Raw genomic sequence first — 21,414 nt, 5'->3', positions numbered from 1 at the left:
TGTGTTTCAGATGGTTCAGCTACAGGTTGATGGAGCCTCAGTCCACTGAGTCCCTATAGCGGAGACATTGCCCTGTAGGGTTGTTCAGGTCTATAGTGATCAATATCTGTTGTGTGAAGCTACTAGGATTTGAGGGATGTTTGTTACATAGCATATCTTGACTAATGCATGGTGGTAGCTTGTAGCCTACATTTGTAGATGGAACCTGCAGTGGAAAATCAGGTTTTACTTATTGTATTTCATTATAGGTGCCACCTGAGAAAGAACCTGCACCGATGCTGGATTAGAGTTAGGTCGATTTCTTTGAGCTTATAATTCACTGTGGAGAATTTTGAAACTGAGAGTATGTGTTGCTTCCTAAATGTATCTGACTATGAAATCCATTTACTCACCTTTTTCGGTAAGTACACGTATTAACATTTTGAGGAACACAGTTAAGGAAATACTGAATTACACAGCCATAATGGTCTAGGCCTGACACTAATTGCATAAACCAAGAAGAGTCTTCAGCTGGAAAGGAGAGATAGATTTGAGGGAAAAGTTGAAAGAAGGATGGACAGGAGTGGGACTGACTGGATGTTTAAAGGAAGAGTAAAGAGGTTTAATTGTTTTCAGTTGCCATCTCATTTCTGATTGATTCCTTTCCAGTCTGCATAGTGCCTTTCCAGACCTTTTCCTTTTCCCTCCAACTATCAATCCCATTCGTGCCTCCCTCTGTGTTGGTAGAGGCCCTTACCTTCCCCCCTTACTGGATCTTTGTTCATCACAAGCTCCTCTTTCAGGCCACCTTGGGACCTCTTTAACATCATCTTTCTTGTCCCCTGCTGTTAGAGATGGAGAAATGTTCTGCCAGAAGTGTTAACGCCTTCTCTCCCTGCCACATACGCTCACATGTACCCTGACTTCCATTTCTTCTATTTGTAATCCCAGCATCTTGACTCTTCTCGTTGCCTCCCCCTTGGCCCAAAGGTGTGCTAAGTCATTGCTATTGGGTCAAACGGCATATCCCCTCTTCCAGTCCGTATCACCCCTTCAAGTTACTGGATCCAAAGTTGCTCTCTTTTTGTAACCCCTTTATTTCTTTCCTTACACAAACACACATGGAATGCCTTCTGTATGCCAAGAACCCTTCTGGGCGCGAGAGACACAAAGACGGATTAGAGAGGCCGCTTCCCCCAAGGTGTCTAGTGGGAGACCCATCCAACTGAACAGCACAGGGCATTGTGGGGAGACAGAGCCCAGGGCGGGGACATCAGAGAAAGCTTCCCACAGGAGGCGTGGCAGGAACTGAATTGTAAAGAAGTCAGCCAGCCAGTGGAGGGGCTGGAGAGGAGAAGAGGGGTGGGTGCACAGAGGGGTGAGAGTAGGATGCACACCAGCAACTGTGGTGGTCTCCATGCATTGCTTCTACTTCAGTGCTCCTCAGGAGGATGCTTGCCCAAGGTCGCCAGTGACTTTTTAGGTTCAAGCAGTCGCTTAAATTTGTTCATCTCCCACATCCTCACCAGAGCAGTCATTGCTGCTACTCACTCTCTAATCCATGAACTCTTGTATCTCTTAACTTCTGGAGACTCCTTCCTTCTGGTCCTTTTTCTAATTTTCTAACTCTGCTCCCTTTTCTTCTCAGAAATCTCCTTTCAATAGCGCTGTTCCCGGGCTCTCCAAACCTCTCCCCCCTCTCCATTAGCTGTTTTATCCATATGATTTTCATTGGGATTTGAATTTATCTTTAGCCTTGCCTCTCTCCTGAACACTTCCTGTGGTCCCCTCTGCTGTGATCATGCCTTCACTATGCCTGCCTATATTGTGTGCTTTGCATGAGTCCGAATTTAGATTTGTTTGAAATATGAGTGCAAATTACAGGAGTTGTAAAGGACATGGTAGGTATTCCTTGCTCATGTATCATTCACGAGCCAATGGTTTTTGACAGTGCCAGGTGGAAGTAGTTGGATAATGCCAAGACCTCACTGTGCCATACCTATGAACAGCTGGGGAACAAATCTGCCTTTAGTTTCCAGAGCTACACTGGTCTGTTAATAAAATTCTGTTGTGTAGTTTTTCTGGCAAGATAGCTTATTCTCTTCTTGTTCAATTACATTATAGTGGATACTTTTTTTTTTTTTTTTTGGTGAATTGCCATATAATTCGGAATAATGTCTTGTTAGTTGAATTTTAATTTTAATTTTTGGCTGCACTGTGTGGCGTGCAGGACCTTAGTTCCCCAGCTAGGGACCGAACCTGGGCCCCCTGCATTGGTAGTGCAGAGTCTTAACCACTGGACCACCAGGGAAGTCCCTGTCTTGTTAGTTTTATTAAAGCAAAAAAAAAAAAAAAAAAAACCCAAATAAACAAACAAACAAAAAAACCAATTGAGTACATGTATGTTGAGTCAGAGTTACTTTTTGGGATGCCAGAGGTAGAAAGTGAATTAACTACTTTTGTAGAATGTCTACATTTCTGCCAAGTGCTTGCTAATGGTGTTCACCAGTTATTTTCAGTTCTGTTGGGGACGTGGCTGTTCACCATCTTCCCTTCCTCAACAACCTGGGGACCCTCTAGACAGTGGAGGCTCTGTCCTCCCTGATGAGGACATGTGGAGCCAACCTGAAATGGGCATGTAGAGTATGTGACAAAGAAACCTTTGTGAACACAGCATAATATAGCCCATCCTTCCTGATCTACCTTTGCAAATTGTGTCAATATTTGGGAAATTAAACTCAGTGGTTGCCTGGGGTATGAAAGTGGTTCTAGATTTTTCTTTCTATTTCTTAATTTTACTTATTTCATTGAAATATAGTTGACATACAAATTCTAGATTTTCTTAATATCTCAGGCAGTAAATTGGGACCATGAATAAATAATTCTCTGATAAATGAATGAGTTGTGTAGCTTATGAAGTGGGTTTCACTACTTACCTGAATTTCTAATTAGAGTCCTTTAATATAATCAGCATTTTGTGGCATTAAGGCTCGCAGGAGTATTGTGAAATAGATGTCATCTTTTCCTTTTTTATTGAAAAAGGGAAACAGGTGAGTTACTCAAAGGTTTAATAAGGTTAGTCAACAAATATTGCCAGGTGCTGTGGCAGACTTTGGGGTTGAATAGTAACCAAGATAAAACCCGGGCCTTCAGGAACTTAATCTATTAGAGGAGAAAAACAGCAATTAAAGTATCAAGTGATAAGTGCTGGTATGGGGCAGGCTTAGGGTGTTAGGGGCAGGAAGGGAGGGCTACCTAACCCTGAGCTGTGGTGCTGAGGAGGTGATGTTGGTTCAGCTGAGATTTGTTAGACACTTTCTCTGTGCAGGTAATGGGATGGGTGTTGGGGATACAGTGGAGAAGAAGAGCATGGTCCTTGTCCTCACAGAGCCTGTAGTCAAAGCTGAGACTGAAGGATGAGTGGTAATTAGTGGGAATCAGCCAATGGATCCCCTGAAAGTGGAAACCTATGTGCAAAGGCCTGAAAATAAGTAAATGCTCGGGTGGTTAAGACGAGCTGCAGGGGAGCCAGGGACCAGAGGCTGAAAGGCCTTGCACACAGGGAGGACTCCAAGCATGCTTGTGAAATAATTGTGAAGAGCATACTTAGGTAATTAAGGTCAGTGAATGAATTGTACAAGATCACATACACACTTCCTGGAAATATAATATCTTATGCCCAAAAAGCCCCCAAAAAACCAAACCCAACAAATTTTGGGCACTACATTTGATTAAGAAACTTGTTTAAATTGTAAGTTCCCATTTGGGAGAATAAGGAGAATAATGTAGGGTTTAAAGTTGGGCAAATGAGTGTAGTTTACAGCTTGTAATATTGTTGGGGAGAAAAAGAGGAGTCCAGGGTGACTCCAGAGTTTTGGGCCTGAGAAACAGGGTGAATAAAAGGTAGCTCCATTTTCCAATAGTAAGTCAGGGAGGCCCGGCGAGGAGCTGGTGTAGTGCTGTCCTCTAAGCAGTGGACTCCAGAGTTCTTTGGCCCAGTCCAACCCCAGATCAGCTCCTTCTAGCTGACACTTAATGGCAGTTTCAACATCTGTGAGCCAGGGATTAGTCCTAACTCACAGGGTGCTTGTGAGTATTAAACAAATGTGAGAACAAGAAAGATGGTAAATAATTATTTGTAATTATTTGTTTAATATATACTCCACTCTTACTGGAAGCTCCTTCAGGGCAAGGTCTACGTCTGTTCTGTTTACTGCTTTATTCCCAGCCGGGAACCCATAAGTGAGACAAAACTCCCAATAATGATACATGGGGATCCTGTCCGGGAGGAAAAATAATTTTCTTTCTACCCTTCTGGGTTCTTGGCTGAGACACTGCCCACTCCCCCACTCTGGTAATAAAGACATATTAGCAGGAGTAAAACAGAAGTTTAATCACATGTATATCTCATGTATACATAGGAGATACCCAGGGAAACTGATTAACTTCCCAAAATGCCCCAAGCTATCACTTTTTTTTTTTTTTTTTTTGCGTGTGTGGCCCTGGCAGTGAAAACAGAGTCCTAACCACTGGACCTCCAGGGAATTCCCCTGAGTTATCACCTTAAATACCTTCAGCTAAAGACAAAAGAAGATGTGAGAGCCAGTTTTAGGAGGTTATTAGGAAAAGCGCAGTAAACAAGGGTGGTAGGGTTGTTAGGCAGATTTAAATTGCTGCCTCTCCACTGATAATAGTTTCTAGAGATTTAGTTATCCTCCTCTTTCTGGTACCAAGAGGGGAACACCCTTACAAATGGAAATTTCCCTTATATGCTTAAGTGTCTCTTACAAAGGGTAATGTCTACAAGGTTTTCAGAGTTTCTCTGGTGTTTGCTGTTTCTTAAAAATAACCAGCTCAAGATCATCCTTATGCCAAAGAGGCATACTTGGGGGTGGCATATTTTGTTCCCCTTCAGTTCCAAAGAAATTTAATTGCCTAAAATCAAGGAGGCATTATTTAAAGGTCAAAAAATAGCTGGAGCACCTCCGTGAAGCCAGATGGCTGGGATTTCCTCCGTTGGGCTGTAGATCCAGATCCCTCCTGGTCACGACTCTGACCTGGTGGTTGTCCACTCCAATGTTAATTATCAGGTGGGTCAGCCCTGTATCCTCTGCAAGCCTGAGACTTTTGAGCCAGAGGAGCAATGTCTTGGAGCTTTATTGTACGTGGCATGTATTTGTTACGTAATGCCTAATGTATTTGTTTCCTAGGGCTGCAGTAAAAAACAAACAAACAAAACCGCCAAACGAGTGGCTTAAAACAACAGAAATTTCTTTTCCTACAGTCCTAGAACCAGAAGGCTGAAATCTAGATATCGGCAGGGCCATCCTCCTTCTGAAGGCTCTAGGGGAGAATCCATTCTTTGCCTCTTCTGGCTTCTTCAGGTGGCTGCTGGCATTCCTTGGCTTGTGGTCACATCACTCCAATCTCTGCCTCAGAGGTCACATTGCCTTCTCGTGTTTGTGACAAATCTCTCATCTCACCCTTATAAGGACACTTGTCATGGTTGGCCATATTCTTTGTAGTATCTAGGAAGTCTGCAAGGTATGGCATTAATTTTGCCTTGATTTCCATTAGCACTCATTATTTTCAGTCTTAAGACTTTTAAGCTCTGAGACATTTTCTTATATTGTACTTTGTACTACCAGTTTTGCTCCATCGGCTCTGCTGTCTTATGTATGGTTAAAATACATTTATGCGTCCTTGCAAAATGTGATGTTATAATAACATCTGTCATTTATTGAGATCCTCTGTTCTAGGGGTGGATTGCCAGGATTCTCTCTCATTTGTATGTGAGCCTTTATCTTTTTTATTTCTTTTTTAAGTTAATTAATTTTATTTTTGGCTGCGTGGAGTCTTCTTTGCTATGCGCGAGCTTTCTCTAGTTGCGGTGAGCAGGGACTGCTCTTCATTGAAGTGTGTGGGCTTCTCACTGTGGTGGCTTCTCTTGTTGCAGAGCACGGGCTCTAGGCGCTCAGGCTTCAGTTGTTGTGGCACATGGGCTTAGTTGCTCCGTGGCATGTGGGATCTTCCTGGACCAGGGCTCGAACCCGTGTCCTCTGCGTTGGCAGGCGGGTTCTTAACCACTGAGCCACCAGGGAAGCCCCAGTCCTTTTAGTTTCTTTATTCATTTTTCCCATGTTCTGGAATAGTTTCTCAAGGTTATCTATCCCCTGTGGTACTGTAGGCAGGAAGAAATTTTCCTCTACTCTTCTAGGTTCTTCTTCTGGCTGGTCTAAGAATTAAGTTGACATGAGACAGATTAACAGAAGATTGAACAAAAGTTTCATAACATGTATACATGGGGGAGACCAAGGAAAACTGAGTAACTCACCAAAATAGCTGAAATCCTCACCTTCAATACCATCTTCAGCTAAAGACAAAAGAGGATGTTGGGGGTAGGGGCTTGGGACTTACAAGTGGAGGAAGGCAATTGCCATGGAGATGGAAAAGCAAATGTTTGGTAAATGTTTGCTGGGCCTTGCAGAGACAATGGGACACAGAGTGGACTCTGATCTCTGAGTCCTCCCCTCCCCCCACACCTAGCCTGTCTGTGCCGATATCTGGTGACTGCTCTATTCCTGGAACAGACTCTCTATCTAGTTAGGGAGAAGATCAGAGTTTCTTCCTGAGCCGTTTGGGCCTTGACTAAATCCAAAGAGACATTTTGGGGTGGCCAGTTTTGCTCCCCTAGAGTACTAGTTTAGTTTTTTGTGGTATTTGCTTTCCACTACTGAAAATGAAGGTTTTTATTTCAGCAATTACATTAAATTTTCTGTTCTTTCTTTTCTTGTGTTATACAAGCAATGCTTTTTCCTTAAGAATAAGAATAAAAAAAATCTTATTTCAAATTGGCCTGTTTCATGAGGCGAACTTCTTTTGAGAGTTTGAGAGTAAAAGAGGATGTTTCTCAAAGTTTTGTTTGTAATCATCCTTGTTTAGTAAAAGTAAAAGCAAAGCAAGTCCATCTGATGGTTCTTTTTCTATGCTGTGTGTTGTGATCAGGGTATCACTAGCCCAGATGCAGGTCTGGCTTCATGAGTGAGCAACTCCTGCATGGAGCAGAGTCCTGTGCTTGGCTAAATGCTCGGCCATTGCCTTCTTGAAATCCTTATAAGTTTTGAACAAGGGACCCCCATATTTTCATTTTGCAAGTGGACCTCATGAATGATACAGCTGTTCCTGGCTACATGGAACCTCTGTACAAATTTTGAAGAGGACACTCTATTTCTCCAGGTGGATACAGCCCCTGCTGTCATACTTTGGCTCCTCAGCATATTTGTGCAGTGGACATGCTACCCAACCTTATATGGCATTCTTGGTGGTTTTCCCCTCCTTGCATGTATTCAGAATACAGATAATAAGTTTTGATTAGTAGAAATATGCTTTTCTTGCCTTTTTATTTTAGATAGGCTTTTAAAAATGAAATAAAAATAAGCGCAACTCCATTCCTGATTGACCTGTTAGGTATGCGTGATTGTGATAGTAAACAAATCAATGAGCAGGTGCCTCTACTTGTCCTCAACACTTTTCTCTTGTGTACTGTATCTTAAAATAAATGGAATGTTAATTTCTCTTCTGCCTCAGCCTTTAAAAAATGATCTTAATTAATGTTGCCCTAATAGCTTCAGATGCTGGTGTTAAAGTTGTTGCACTCTGTCCTGACTGAATGTAGAGAGAGCATCTCAAGGACAGTCACGTAGAGGAGGGAGTAGGTCTCTGTCAGCTGCTGGGAGCTGGGTGTTGCTAGGCACCCATTTTCAGACCTGAAGCTGAAGGCAGGCTGGTATGGAGAGCTCATCGCACTGTGTCTGGAAGCTTAGAATGAGTATTCCTGCCCTTTATTGATCCAGGTATGCATTCCAATTTCCCAGGTCACACAGGGAGTTACTGAGACCCAGGCTAGGGTGATAGCCCTTTATGTGAGAAATATTCGTTGGATCAACGAAGGAGAATTAGACCAGGGGCTTATTTATAGTGCTTTTATTTTAGTTTCAGAGTCAAGGCTTTTGACTTTGCAATTCATCTGAGAAAGAACTCTTGACAGGCAGCCCCAGTATAAAGAATGGAGCAGAGAACCCAAAGGACACCGGACAATGAGAGAGCATGCAGGCGTTGGCAGTAGGCCTGGACACTCAGTTCCTCTGAAGAATTGCAGTTTGCTCATTTTCTCGGAACTCCACTTTCTCCATCTATAAAACTAGGGAGATGATATCTAGCTCCCAAGATTTGTGGTGATGAAATGAGATGATGATGGAAATTTCCCCACGCGGTGCCTGGCACACGTTGGTACTTTTTCTCCCATTAGTGAGCGTTTAGAGTGCGTATCTTAGGTGAGAGGAGGGGCAGGAGAGAGAGCTGTGGAAAGAATAGTCTGCAGCCTTTCGAAAGAAAAACATTACTTTTGTAAAGAGAGAAGGCGCCAGGGACCAGGAAACCCAAGGATTAGGAGGAGGTGATCTGTTTTGGTTTAACCCCTTCTTCAGAGAGAAATGGGTCAGTGGAATCTTCCAAAACTTTCTCAGCTCCAACTCACCCTCTTCCACATCTAAAACTTCACGTGGCATTTAATTGCTCCAGGCACATTAGCATTCCTAATCATTTCAGACTCATTTTATTGCAAAGCTTAAAGAGAAGGAATTTGTTGTTATGCTGTACATGTCTGATTACATTTACACAACGAACTGATGCTGGAGTCTGTTGTGGTTAATTTCCAATTATTCCCATGTCCTACTTTTAAGAGACAAACTATGGAAGAAGGACTCTTATCCACTGTGTGGCATTTCTTTCTCCTCTGTTTTCTTCTATTGTTGCCTTATCTTTTGTTTCCCGTGGGCCAATGTGATGGAAGAAGTAGGCTACTGTATTTCTGAATAGTCTTTCATGTGGAGAAATACAGTTTATACCCTCTGGACATTCTGTTGGTGACCTACTTTTATAGTCTTTACTGCCCAAAGGTTTTTGTTTGTGGAAAGAAGCACCTTCTACTATGTGTACCTAAGTGCTCAAACTATTAAATTTGTATCCATTATCAAACTTTAAAAATCAATTTCTTAAACAGTTCTTCAGTCTACTTAAACATGGTTATAGACTTAAATTTTTTAAACAATTTAAACTACAATGATGGCTTTTCTGAATACTACAGACACTGTAAACAGCACACAAAGATCCAGTGATTACGAAACACATAACACACTTACACCTATTCAAAAATACTAATGCCATGGTTGTTCATTTATTGTTCTTTAACTTGTTAACTTTCCAAGGTTTGAACAACATATATTTTGATAACTTCTAGTGTTAGCGCAAAGTCCGTTTTGACACTTTCCTGGGGATATAATAATACAATTGTACAATTCCACAATTACGGAAACCTCATCGGAGCCAGAGAAATAGTCTGACCAGCTGAGGTGACAGGATTATCAGCTGATTGATTTTTGGTCGTCTGTATTTGTCAACTACAAGCCACTAGTCATCTAGCTAGGCCCCTTTTTATACCTGTCCTCCATTTGTTATATCAGTAAGACTTTGGACCCATGCTTTCCATACAGGTCCTAGTTTTTTGGCAGCATGGTGCTCCCCCCAGAAGGTTATATTCTCTAAACTTTGCTTGGCTGGCGTTTCATGGACCATTGCCCTGTCACCCTGATGTTTGCCATGTCTCTGTGCATCATTGGACGCTTATATGTGCTTATTACTACCTGACTCCACTTAGCAGGGCCACCTAGGGGTATCATCTCCTAGGGTGTGAGGGATGAAGTCTGCAGTTAGTGCGCCTCTTAATACATTTAGCTAATTCATCATCTTGACGCTCCTCTCAGTTTTCTTCCCGCTAGTTATAAAGTGCACTAATGCTTTTTTGTTACTCTGCCTTTGCTAGGACTAGCATTAGGATGTTCCCTGCATTTACCCTTCTCTACTTAAAGAAATACAGGCACACCTCGGAGATGTTGCCAGTTCAATTCTAGACCACCACAAAAATATGGCAGTAAAACAAGTCACACAAACTTTTTGGTTTCCCAGTGCATATAGAAGTTATGTTTACACTCTACTGAAGTCTATTAAGTGTGCAGTAGGTATATATTTATAGCTTAATTAAAAAATAATGCTGTTGAGTAAATGGCGCTATAGTCTTGCTCAATGTGAGGTTGCCGCAAACCTTCAGTTTGTAAAAAATGCAATATCTGTGAAGCACAAAAAGCCAAGTGCAATAAGACAAGGTTTGTCTGTATTTAATAGAGGAAACAAAACACCTAGCACTCTTCTATTATTATTATTTGTAAAGATCTATTTTTACATTTAAATGTAATTTAATTTAACTTTGGCTGCGTTAGGTCTTTGTTGCTGCGTGTGTGGGCTTGCTCTAGTTGCAGTGAGCGGGGGTTACTCTTTGTTGCAGTGCACAAGCTTCTCTTGTTGCGGCGTGCAGGCTCTAGGTGCGCGGGCTTCAGTAGTTGTGGCCCATGGGCCTAGTTGCTCCGTGGCACGTGGGATCTTCCCGGACCAGGGCTCGAACCCATGTCCCCTGCATTGGCAGGCGGATTCTTAACCACTGCGCCACCAGGGAAGCCCTCTTCTATTATTAAAATCAGCAAAGCACTAAACTGATACTCTCTTCCCTTCTTTAGCATGATAATGCCTTGTTATATACTTTCGATGAACTTTTCTTGTTTGGGCATCATTACGAACTCATGCCTTTCACCTTTGCATTGCATTACTACCTTTGATGCCCATGTTTTCCCATTTTGGCCAGGGATTTGTCCTTTCAGCACTACTCCTAACCTCTGTGAATGTCTTCTACCTTTCTGGCGTCACTGGTTGCGCCTTGCTCATCCTCAGTTTTCCCTGTCCCAAGATACGTAGTTGTTTACCCTCCAAGAATCCTTGGTTCCTTCCTTTTGAGAATAGTTTGAAACCAAACTCTGGGTGCTCGTTTTATGTAACAAGTACTTATATGATGTTAACTATGTGCCAGGTATTGTTCCAAACTCTATATTGTTTCATTCTTTCTTGTAACAATCCTCTGAACTGGGTACTATGATTTCTATTGAATAGATGAGGAAACTGAAGCCCAGAAAAGACAAGTAACTTGTGCAGGGTTACACACCAAGTAAGTGGCCAAGCCAGCATTTGAACCTTGGAAGTCGGGCTCTGAAATTGTCTCTGCTGCTTGGGGGTGACATGCATGTTGCTGGCGTGGCAGAAAGCTGTTGGAGCTGTTGGGCTGTATCTAGGTTAGAGCTGGAACGTTTTTCTTGTAAAATTTATGGGTTCTGTTGATTTTTCCAGGAAATTAACGTTCCATACGGTAAAACACCATCAATATTAGACACACTATTCTTTCATAAACTAGTAAGGGGGGAAAAGCCCACTGTAGAACTAACTAGGACACAGTGCTCACACTGATGATCCTGGGTGACTCCTGAATAGAACACACCAGCCTCTGTGGCTTTGAACCCTCTTTGTCACCAAGTGAGGCAGTTTCTCCTGCCTTCCCTGTCATTGCTTTGGCACATGACAGCAATCCGTTTGTACGTTTATCATAACAAAATGCGCAAAGCTTTGTCTGCTGGTGAGGTTCTTCCCTTCTTTGGTCCCATGAAGCAGTTGGTTGTAGCATAGCAAGAAAATAGGGCACAGAAATGTTTGCTCAAAATCAGTTTCATACCCCCTAGCTCTCTCTCTGTGGGCCTCGATGTGCACATGACCACTTTTTGTTTCAGTGCTGAATGGAGGGTAGCCTGGGAGGCTTTTTCAATAGTATCTTAGACCCACAGGAGAAATACCAACAGTGCACATAATTCAGTTGAAGTGGTGGTAGGAAGAAAAGTTTTAACCAGTTCAAGTTTATATTATGTTTCAATGCCCTATTCATCTTAGGCTATCAGGTTTCATCAGTCACTAAAACTTTCTGTTACAGGGTGCCTCTAACAGAAGTGTATTACCCAGTAACTAGATGGAATGCAAACATGTTAAGTGTACCCCAGATTTTAGAGTTGCCCTTACATTTCTCAGTTATCTTCTAGAAACTGATGGCCATCTTACAAATTTGTTTTCTTTTTTGGGGGGGTGGGGGCTGCATTGGGTCTTAGTTGTGGCATGCAGGCTTCGTTGAGGCATGAGGGCTTCTCTGTAGTTGTGGCGTGCAGGTTTTCTCTTCTCTAGTTGTGGCACGGCTCCAGAGCTTGTGGGCTCTGTAGTTTTTGCGGCACGAGGGCTCTCTAGTTGAGGCGCGCGGGGTCAGTTGTGGCGTGCAGGTTTTCTCTTCTCTAGTTGTGGCGCGTGGGTTTTCTCTTCTCTAGTTGTGGCGCAGGCTCCAGAACTCGTGGGCTCTTTAGTTTTTGTGGCACAAGGGCTCTCTAGTTGAGGCGCATGGGGTCAGTAGTTGTGGCGTGCAGGCTTAGTTGCCATGTGGCATGTGGGATCTTAGTTCCCTGACCAGGGATCGAACCCACATCCCCTGCATTGGAAGGTGGATTCTTTACCACTGGACCACCAGGGAAGTCCCTTGCAAATCTGTTTTGACTAACATTACCTAGTTGCTAAATAATGTTTTTGAGTGTTCAATTCTTTTAGACTCTGCACCCCTCCGTTCTCCTTCCCTGCTCCCTGAAGTGACAACTAGTCACGATGCTGGATGTTTGGTACTTATCAAGTTTGCAAATCTTAAGTGAAGTTGATAGTGTTTCATTTTTTCTGCCACCAGAGAGGTTGGGATGGGTGGATATTCTCAATCATTTTCTATCCTGCCGGATCTAAAAGCGTGGGCAGAATTCTTATCCTCAGTGGTTAAGTAATACCTAGCTCTCAGGCCTAGTTGCTACTTAACCAGAATCCATTTTATCCACCATTGTTATTTTCCCGTCCCTTCCTTCAAATGTCATGAAAGCCCTAAAATATGGAGGATGAAATTGCATCAAGGATGGAAGTCTTAAAATAATAATTCAGGGTATTTCTGGACCAAGCATGTACTTGACTTCCTATTGCTTTGTCTTGAGTCAAACTCTGTGGTCTCCTTTTAGTGTATTTGCACTGACACGCTTCCACCCCTTCACCAGCTGTTTTTATCTTAATTTTAAAGCATTAAAGAGGCTTTCAGATTTGAGGTTGTTTGATGGAGGCATCTCCAAAGGAATGAATCGTGCTGCTTAGTTTAAATGGGAAGAACTAGGATTCTGATGGTGTCTAAAATGCTGTGGCCATAAAGCTTGACTCTCACCAGTATATTATCTAGTCTGTCATTCAGGAGGGGGTCAGCAGTAGCCTTTAGAGTTGATTCACAAAGTGAAATATCCATGATGGGCAGTATAGTTGTGTTCCCCCAAAACCCACCAGTTTGGTTGCTACCTAAGTACCCCTTAAAAATCAGTGATCAAATAGGTAGTCTAATTGTATTAGTTCGGTCCCCTTAATAGGGAGATACTCCTTTCTCCATAGGAGATAGATGTGTACCTGTACGGTTGTCTCCAAACTGTGGCTGGCGTTTCAAATCATGAGTGGGTCCTCCATCTAGAGTAGATCCTCACCAGTTCTATTTCTGCTATCATTCTGTCGTTCTGAGGAGTAATAACAGTGTCTACTACAGTCATGGGAACCTCAAGTTTTAAGCCCTTCCTATGTTCTGGGCACCGGGCTAAGGATTGTATGTGTATTATCTTAATGAATCCTCAAGGTAGCTCTCTGCTGTCGGGAGAGTTACCATGTAGATGAAGAACTGATTCTCAGAGGATAAGTGACTTGTCCAGGGCCTCAGCCATCAAGGGAAAGTCAGGATTCTGACCCAGGTAGACTGCCTCTGGAGTGGGCCTGGGGACACCTCATGAGCTTTGGTCCTCACTAGGCTGTGCCCAAGAGGGCTGGGAAGGAGCCCTGAGGCCGTGCGCTTAGTCTGGAAAGCATTTGAGCGTTGGGCAGTCACAAATAGTGCCACAGCATCTCGGCTTCGTAAATAATTTAAAAATCCTACCCTTTTAAAAAAGCGTTTTATATTTGGTTATTCAGTGCTCTGAATTGGTTTCAGAGGAACCCTCTAAAGTAAACCACAGGAAGTTATATTATTTCTCATTTGTTTTGCATTTTATTATCCCCTTTTATCCTAATCTTGGGAGCTTGTGTCAGAATTAGTCGCTTATAGAACTGCCCCCCACCCCACGCCCCTACCCCGGCCTTAATTTGGAACCAAAACCTCCTTGCACTTGCCAACCCAGCTTCACCTCCAGAGTGAATGGCATTCAAGAGCCGCAGGGATGCCCGGAGCAGAGGCTCTGTCTCCTCAAACCCCCTTGCCAGGGACTTCCTACCATGGTACCTTACAGCATGTTAATAGGCATGAATTAGCCCGCATAGGAAGGGTTTCCTTTCCCTGTTAGGAAAGTTCAGATGGGTCTCACTTGGAGAACAGCTCTGCTCTTGTAATTCATCTTGATAGCCTTAACAGTAAGCATCTGTGTGCTACTGTGGTTGTACTTTTGTCAGGCAGCTTCTATAAAGATGTGTATCATTTTAGAGCAAATACCACTGGCAGTTCCCATCAGCACAAAAGCATAATTTTCCCCAAATGCCTCTGTTGCCCGAGGACATAAACTGTCATGGGTTCTCTCTGGTTTGCTTCAGATTTTGTCTGTGAAGTGGCAAGCTTTTTATGACACCTGACAGTGAGTTCCATTATTAATGATCCTCAGTCATTTCCTCCAGTTTGAGTAATTTAAAAATAGAAATAGAGAACTAATTGGATTCGGTTGCTGATAACTGTCATTCCTTCACTGTAAATGTAAACTCACCTCTTAAAGGTTTTTTTAAATTAAATTAATTAATTTATTTAATTATTTGGGGCTGCATTGAGTCTTTGTTGCTGTGCACAGGCTTTCTCTAGTTGTGGCAAGCAGGGGCTACTCTTCATTGCGGTGTGTGGGCTTCTCATTGCGGTGGCTTCTCTTGTCGTGGAGCAGGGGCTCTAGGCACGCAGGCTCAGTAGTTGTGGCGCACGGGCTCAGTTGCTCTACGGCATGTGGGATCTTCCCAGACCAGGGCTCGAACCCGTGTCCCCTGCATTGGCAGGCGGATTCTTAACCACTGCGCCACCAGGGAAGCCCCTCTCTTAAGGGTTTTGAAAAGGTGGCTTTGGAGACTTGGGTACATATGGTTATCAGTGAAAACGAATACTCACTATGAAACAGGAATCTCTCCACTGTGATTAGAAGGCACCAGATGTGTAGGACTGGAATCTCTCCGCTGTTCTGTTCTGAGCAAACTACCTGTCACAGAAACCTCTGTGTTCTGTGGATGTGGGATTTTTATAAGCCCTGAGAAAACCAAAGGGCATATCTTGGTTTAGGTGATGGTGGTGGTGAGGCGGTGAGGGGAAAGGCTGAGAGTTTGCTGGAGAGGGTGAGATCTGAGATGTGACTTGGAAACCATATCACAGTACAGGGAGATGGAAATCTGTGGGAGAAGGGGACTCTCAAGTTTTGTCCTCACTCTGTAAACGGAAACAGAATTTGCAAGGTAAGCACGGCAGTTGGGCAGGAGTACTTTGAAGCCAGAGTTCAGAATTTACATCCCATCTGTGCTACCGGCCTTGGCCTCACTCTCCTTGTAAAATCAAAAACTGGTGTCAGGATTAAATGAGACGATGTAAGGACGATGATGCTGGCCACCGAGGAGATGCTTAGAGGACATTAGCTCCCTCCCTCTCCCCCACGCCCTTCATACACGTCTTTCCTCTCTTATCCTGATGAGGAATCAGTGTTCAGAGAAATTAAATGGCTTGCCTGAGTGACACAGCTGGGGCTACACTCGGATCTTTTTAGTCTGTTACCTCTTCCTCTTCAAGAGGGTTGTGTGTACTTTACAAAGTAAGGCCTGCTTTACAAATGTAAGGCGCTGGATTGGCTGGGGTGCAAGGCTGTTTGAGCTTTGTCTTCACAGCTGCATCTAGTTGTGTTGGTTTACATACGAATAAAGGCTGTTGATTTGTCTCAGCAAAGCTGGCCTGTCCCTGTGGTTCCCTGTGGTTAGTGGTTGGTACCCCTACAAAAGCTCTTCTAATACCTAAGTACTTGGATGTTTAAAAACATTGTCAAAATGTGTCCTTTTAAAAGAGGGGGGTGTGCCTCCAGGGCATATCTGTCAATTTCTTGTAAATTTAACCATTTCTCCATTGATTTACATTCTACTCTCTGTTGTGTTGGGGTTTTTTGATCTTCAGTTGTCAGGGGCCCCTGTTAACCTTTTTTTTAAAAAAAAATAAATTTATTTATTTTAATTTTGGCTGCGTTGAGTCTTCATAGCTGCATGCGGGCTTTCTCTAGTTGCATTGAGCAGGGGTACTCTTTGTTGCGGTGCGCGGGCTTCTCATTGCGGTGGCTTCTCTTGTTGTGGCTCACCGGCTCTAGACCCATGGGCTTCAGTAGTTGTGGCACACAGGCTTAGTTGCTCTGCAGCATGTGGGATCTTCCCGGACCAGGGTTTGAACCTGTGTCGCCTGCGTTGGCAGACGGATTTTTAACCACTGTGCCACCAGGGAAGTGCCCCTGTTACCTTTTTGTTTCTTTCCCGAGGCTATCTGTCAGGTAGTTAATAAACTGTAAACAAACACATAAGTACACTCAGGAGTTTTAAGGGAAAGAATAGAGACTTTTGTGATACCACAATCCTGTAATTTACGTTTAGCGGTATGATATACTGTATGCCCCAATTTCTAAATTCAGGAGCAAGAGTATTACTGTTATAACATGTATTACTGTTAATGTGTTATCCTTCCCAGCTCTGTATATTGATGCTTTGGTTACAGTTTATCCCTAATTGTGGTCAGCATGCCTTGAATGCTCATTAGAAATCATGATGTACACAAAGTCTTCCAGTGGCCTCCTAATTGTCTTAAAACCAATTGAAGGCTGTTTCTCTTTCAGTTGAAGATTGACTTTCCTGTCCTTTCCCCTTCAGTAAGGAGTAAAGTGATATCACACATTTTAAGGTATATAAACTAGGAAAGCCACATAACTGGAAAATAATAAATATTGAAGTTTGCATGAATTATCCAAGCATTTGATAATATATCTTAGGAAGTTGTCTGGAGAAATGTGGGTTGATCATTACCAAATAAATTTTTACCTCTAACTGGCTGCCTTTTTGAAGCTTCTTTGCAAGTCTGCCTGTTTTCTAAATTTGGAAAAATCTGTGTATTTGAGCTTTGAAAAGATAGTCTCTTAGCAACACGGAAGGACAAAGAAGAACAAATTAAGAAGTGTGCTATTATTTGTGTATGTTGTCAATGTTTTGAAAACCATCCTAAAGGTAGGTATTTTTTAAGCTGTTTATAACGTTTGATCAATTTAAAGCTTAACAGAAACAGGAGTGGTGTGTTTTTCCTCCTCTGTGCCTTTTTTTTTCTTTGTCTCCCCACACTGTATATTTTTGCTCACTTGGAGGACATACATGGGCATTCTAAATTAAGAATTAATTAAAAGTGTCTTCTTTTAATTAATTAATTAAAAGAAGTCCCAGAAAGAGAGGTTTTATAGTGAAGTTGTTACCTGGGCTGAGCTGGGAAATCCATCAGGGACCCTGGCTTCTCTGTCGTGTTCTATTGGTGAAAGCAAGCTACAGGGCCAACCCAGATGGGAGAAAGGGGAAATGAATTTATGTCTGATGGAAGGAGTGGTACGCGTACATAAGGCATAGAAGGAATTTCTGTTGTCCATTTTGGAAATGATTTTTTACATAAATTAAAGGAGTATTCCTTTATGCCTCAGTTACTATGTTCCACTGATTCAGAAATGTTCATTCCCTCCACCCCTACAAACACTTTTTAATATCTCTGAAATAAGGATGTATCTTGCAAGTGATAGCATCTTATCACTATTGGCTAGACAGCACTGATACATTGTTGTCATTACCTCTGATTGTCCAGATGTGGACATAGCAGTTGTGTTTATATTGTTGGTAATATACATGATGAGATTAATTGCATATGAAAGGTCTTCCAAATATTACATCTTGATTCAACACTGAAATAAAAGGTTTTTGTGTACATAGAAAGTTATAGAACCAGAGCAACAAGTTGTAAATTAGTATCAGTGAAGCAAATTTTTGTTAGGGAAATGACCACAGTTACTAGTTTTTGCAAAAAAACCAAAAAACAAAAAAAAAACAACCAAGAGCTTTGGGGCACCTGAGACAGAAGATAAGTAGCTGAAGTTGTGTTACAGAGTTATGGCAAAAGTATTGTCTTCCAGAAAATGAATTATGCAGCTTGAAAACAGGAGAGGTTGGTAGACCCCTTCAAACAGACAAAAGGAACTTCAAAGCAATAAGTAACTGGTGTGTCCAGTTCATAAGCTGTACAGGACTGTTGCTGAGGTGTATAGAATATCAGTTTATCAAACTTTCTGCCAGCGTAGAGCTGTAGCTGCTATTTTTCTAATGGTTTGTGATTTGGAGAAAAATTGAGTTTAGACAAATAGGAAATGCTGATAAAATCCTAGTGTTCTTTAAAAAAGGCTCTGAAGTTTTTCTGTAATGGTAAAGATGCTAGTGAGATCAAAGTCATGAGCATGGGCTATGAGAGGAAGTTATTGCTGTGATACTTTGCACAATTGCTGATGGCTGAAAGTTGCAGCTTTAATTTAATCATAAACTAAAAACATTTCCCAAAGACGTTATTGTGCATGTGCACGCATATATGCGGCCCTGTGAGTCACCAAAAATATGAGTCCTAGTTATCTGAAAAGCCTTCTGTTATGGCACCTGGTAAGAACAAGAAAGTGCCAGTCTCAATATTGGTATATTGGTATATTGTCTGGCAGCTGAAAGAATGTTCCAGAGACAACAGTGGGGCATCAGGTGGAAAAAAATGGACATCAGCAACAGAGTTAAAGTGATTCAGAAGAGTCAAGAAGATGTGTTAGGAATATCTATACCAGTTTATTATTATTATTATTATTATTTTTACTGTAGGTACATGAGTGATATATGATAAATCTATCTAAAACCTTTTTCAATCATTATAAAATAGCTCTAAGTGACCAGACAGCATTATGTTTACTTGGCAGCATTTTTCTCAGTGGTGTGCAAACTGAGGGTTCATCTTAAAATCAACTGCATCTTAGACTCAATAAATATGTGCCAGGCACTGAGCCTAAATTGCTGCTTTCATGGAGTTTCCAGTTTAAGGAGTTTCCAGTTTATGGGAGTATTTCTACTCAAGCCCCAACATGCATTTCAAAATGTGCTTTCGTAGAGATCAAAATTATTAAACAATTATGTCACTTTTATGGAAAAATAAGCTCCAAATTCCAAACAGCCAAATCTTAAAGGAATTAAGTGTTAGACTTATTTTCTTTCTGTTTTATATATATATGTTGTATATTCCCAGCTAATCAGTAAGTTCTGAATGTATTGTATACCGGTTTTTTTTTGGTTTTTTTTTGTTTTTTTTTTTTTGTTTTTTTTTGCTTATTTTGCTTATTCTAAAATTTCCTCATTGTTTTCACAATTTCTGCAGGTGGTAAATGTTCCACAACTTTTGGTGTTTTAAAAAAGTAGACCTTACTTTTTAGAGCCGTTTTAGGTTCACAGCAAAATTGAGAGGAAGGTACAGAGAGTTCCCGTATACTCCCTACCCCAGAACATGCAGAGCCTCTTTCATTATCAATATCCCCCACCAGGGTGGTACAGTCTGCTACATTCCATGAACCTACATTAGTATATCATTACCACCCAGAGACCATAGTCTACATTAAGGGTTCACTCTTGGTGTTATACATTCTATGAGTTTTGACAAATGTATAATGACATGTATCCACCATTATACACAATGACAAATGTATAATGATGTGTAATCTCATACAGAATAGTTTCACTGCCCTGGAAATCCTCTGTGCTCTGCTGATTCATCCCTCCCTCTCCCCAGCCCCTGGCAGCCACTGATCTTTTTACTGTCTCCATAGTTTTGCCTCTTTCAGGATGTCATAGAGTTGGAATCGTTCAATATGTAGCCTTTTTAGATGGGCTTCTTTCACTTAATAACATGCATTTAAGGTTCCTCCATGTCCTTTGATAGCTTGATAGTTCATTTCTTTTTAGCACTAAATGATAGTACATTTTCTGGATATAGCACAGTTTATCCACTCACCTTCTGAAGGACATCTTGGTTGCTTCCAAGTTTTGGCAATTATGAATAAAGCTGCTATAAGCATCCATATGTAGGTTTCTGTGTGGGCATACATTTTCAACTACACTGGATTCCAAGGGTTGTGACTGTTGGATAATATGCTAAGAGTATGTTCAGTTTTGTAAGAAACCACCCAGTGGTCTTCCAAAGTGGTGGTACCATTTTGCATTCCCACCAGCAATGAATTAGAGTTCCTGTTGCTCCCCATCCTCACCAGCATTTGGTGTTGACAGTGTTCTGAATTTTGGCCATTCTAATAAGTGTGTAGTGGTATCTTGTTTTAGTCTGCATATTTCTGATGACATATGATGTGGAGCACCATTTTTTTGCCTATTTGCCATCTGTATATCTTCTTTTGGTAAGGTGTCTGTTAAGGTCTTCAGCCTGTTTTTTAATTAGGTTGTTTGTTTTCTTGTTATTGACTTCTAAGCGTTCTTTGTATATTTTGGATAACAGTCCTGTATCAGATATGTATTTTGCAAATATTTCTGAACTTTTAAAACACAAGTGACATCAGACTTGCATTTCTAAAAATCAAGCAGTTTTTTCTATTGTGAAAATATCAGCATAGAAAACTATAAAGAAGAAATATTTGCCCCACATTTGGGGCAAGTTGTCTCCCCTAGTACCCTGCAGTGCCCTGGGGCAGAACCCTGGTCTCCCCACCCCAGCTCTGGCACCTGTTACACCCCTTACACCACACAGGATTGACTTGGCACCATTACCTAATCAAGATGTAAAGCCCTCCTAAAGTGGCGGGAACTAGGACTATACAGTTGACTCCAAAATCTAGCAGAGCACCTGGTACGTAGTAGGTATTGAATGAAATGTAGCATCTCAATACACAGATTATTGCTATAAATAGCTTCCCTCATTTTTGCATATGCATATTTTCATTTTAATTTATTAGATTTAAACATTTTCCAATATTTGACTCATTTTGTTTTTGAGAAATGTCTATTTGTCATGTTTGCAGTTTTTAGGACAATAACCCTAGTTATCTAGGAATTTTTTTTAAGCATAGTAGCTATTAGCCACATGTGGCTATCTAAATTTAAATGTAAATTAATGAAAATTAAAATGTCAGTTCCTCAGTCTCACTAGCTATATTTCAAGGGCTCAACAGCCACATGTGGCTACTGTATTGGACAGTGCAGGTCTAGAACTCTTCTATCATTTGAGAAATTTCTGTTGGACAGAGCTGACTTAGAGGGTGGATTGCTGGGGAGAGAAACCAGAGACAGGGAGACCAGTTAGGTGGT

General features: G+C 41.7%; 1 protein-coding gene and 1 non-coding gene across 3 annotated transcripts in view; one reads left to right on the top strand and one right to left on the bottom strand.

Moving 5' to 3' along the window:
- The window catches only part of PPM1H (protein phosphatase, Mg2+/Mn2+ dependent 1H), a 266,407-nt gene that overhangs the window by 21,504 nt on the left and 223,489 nt on the right, over positions 1 to 21,414 (top strand). The window lies entirely within an intron of this gene.
- TRNAG-ACC (transfer RNA glycine (anticodon ACC)) lies at positions 2,218 to 2,290 on the bottom strand. Its single transcript has one exon. It is a non-coding gene; the product is annotated as a tRNA-Gly (tRNA).

The sequence above is a fragment of the Kogia breviceps genome, chromosome 12, assembly GCF_026419965.1.
Source record: "Kogia breviceps isolate mKogBre1 chromosome 12, mKogBre1 haplotype 1, whole genome shotgun sequence".
NCBI lineage: Eukaryota > Metazoa > Chordata > Mammalia > Artiodactyla > Physeteridae > Kogia > Kogia breviceps.
This window is presented reverse-complemented; position numbering and strand designations above follow the sequence as displayed.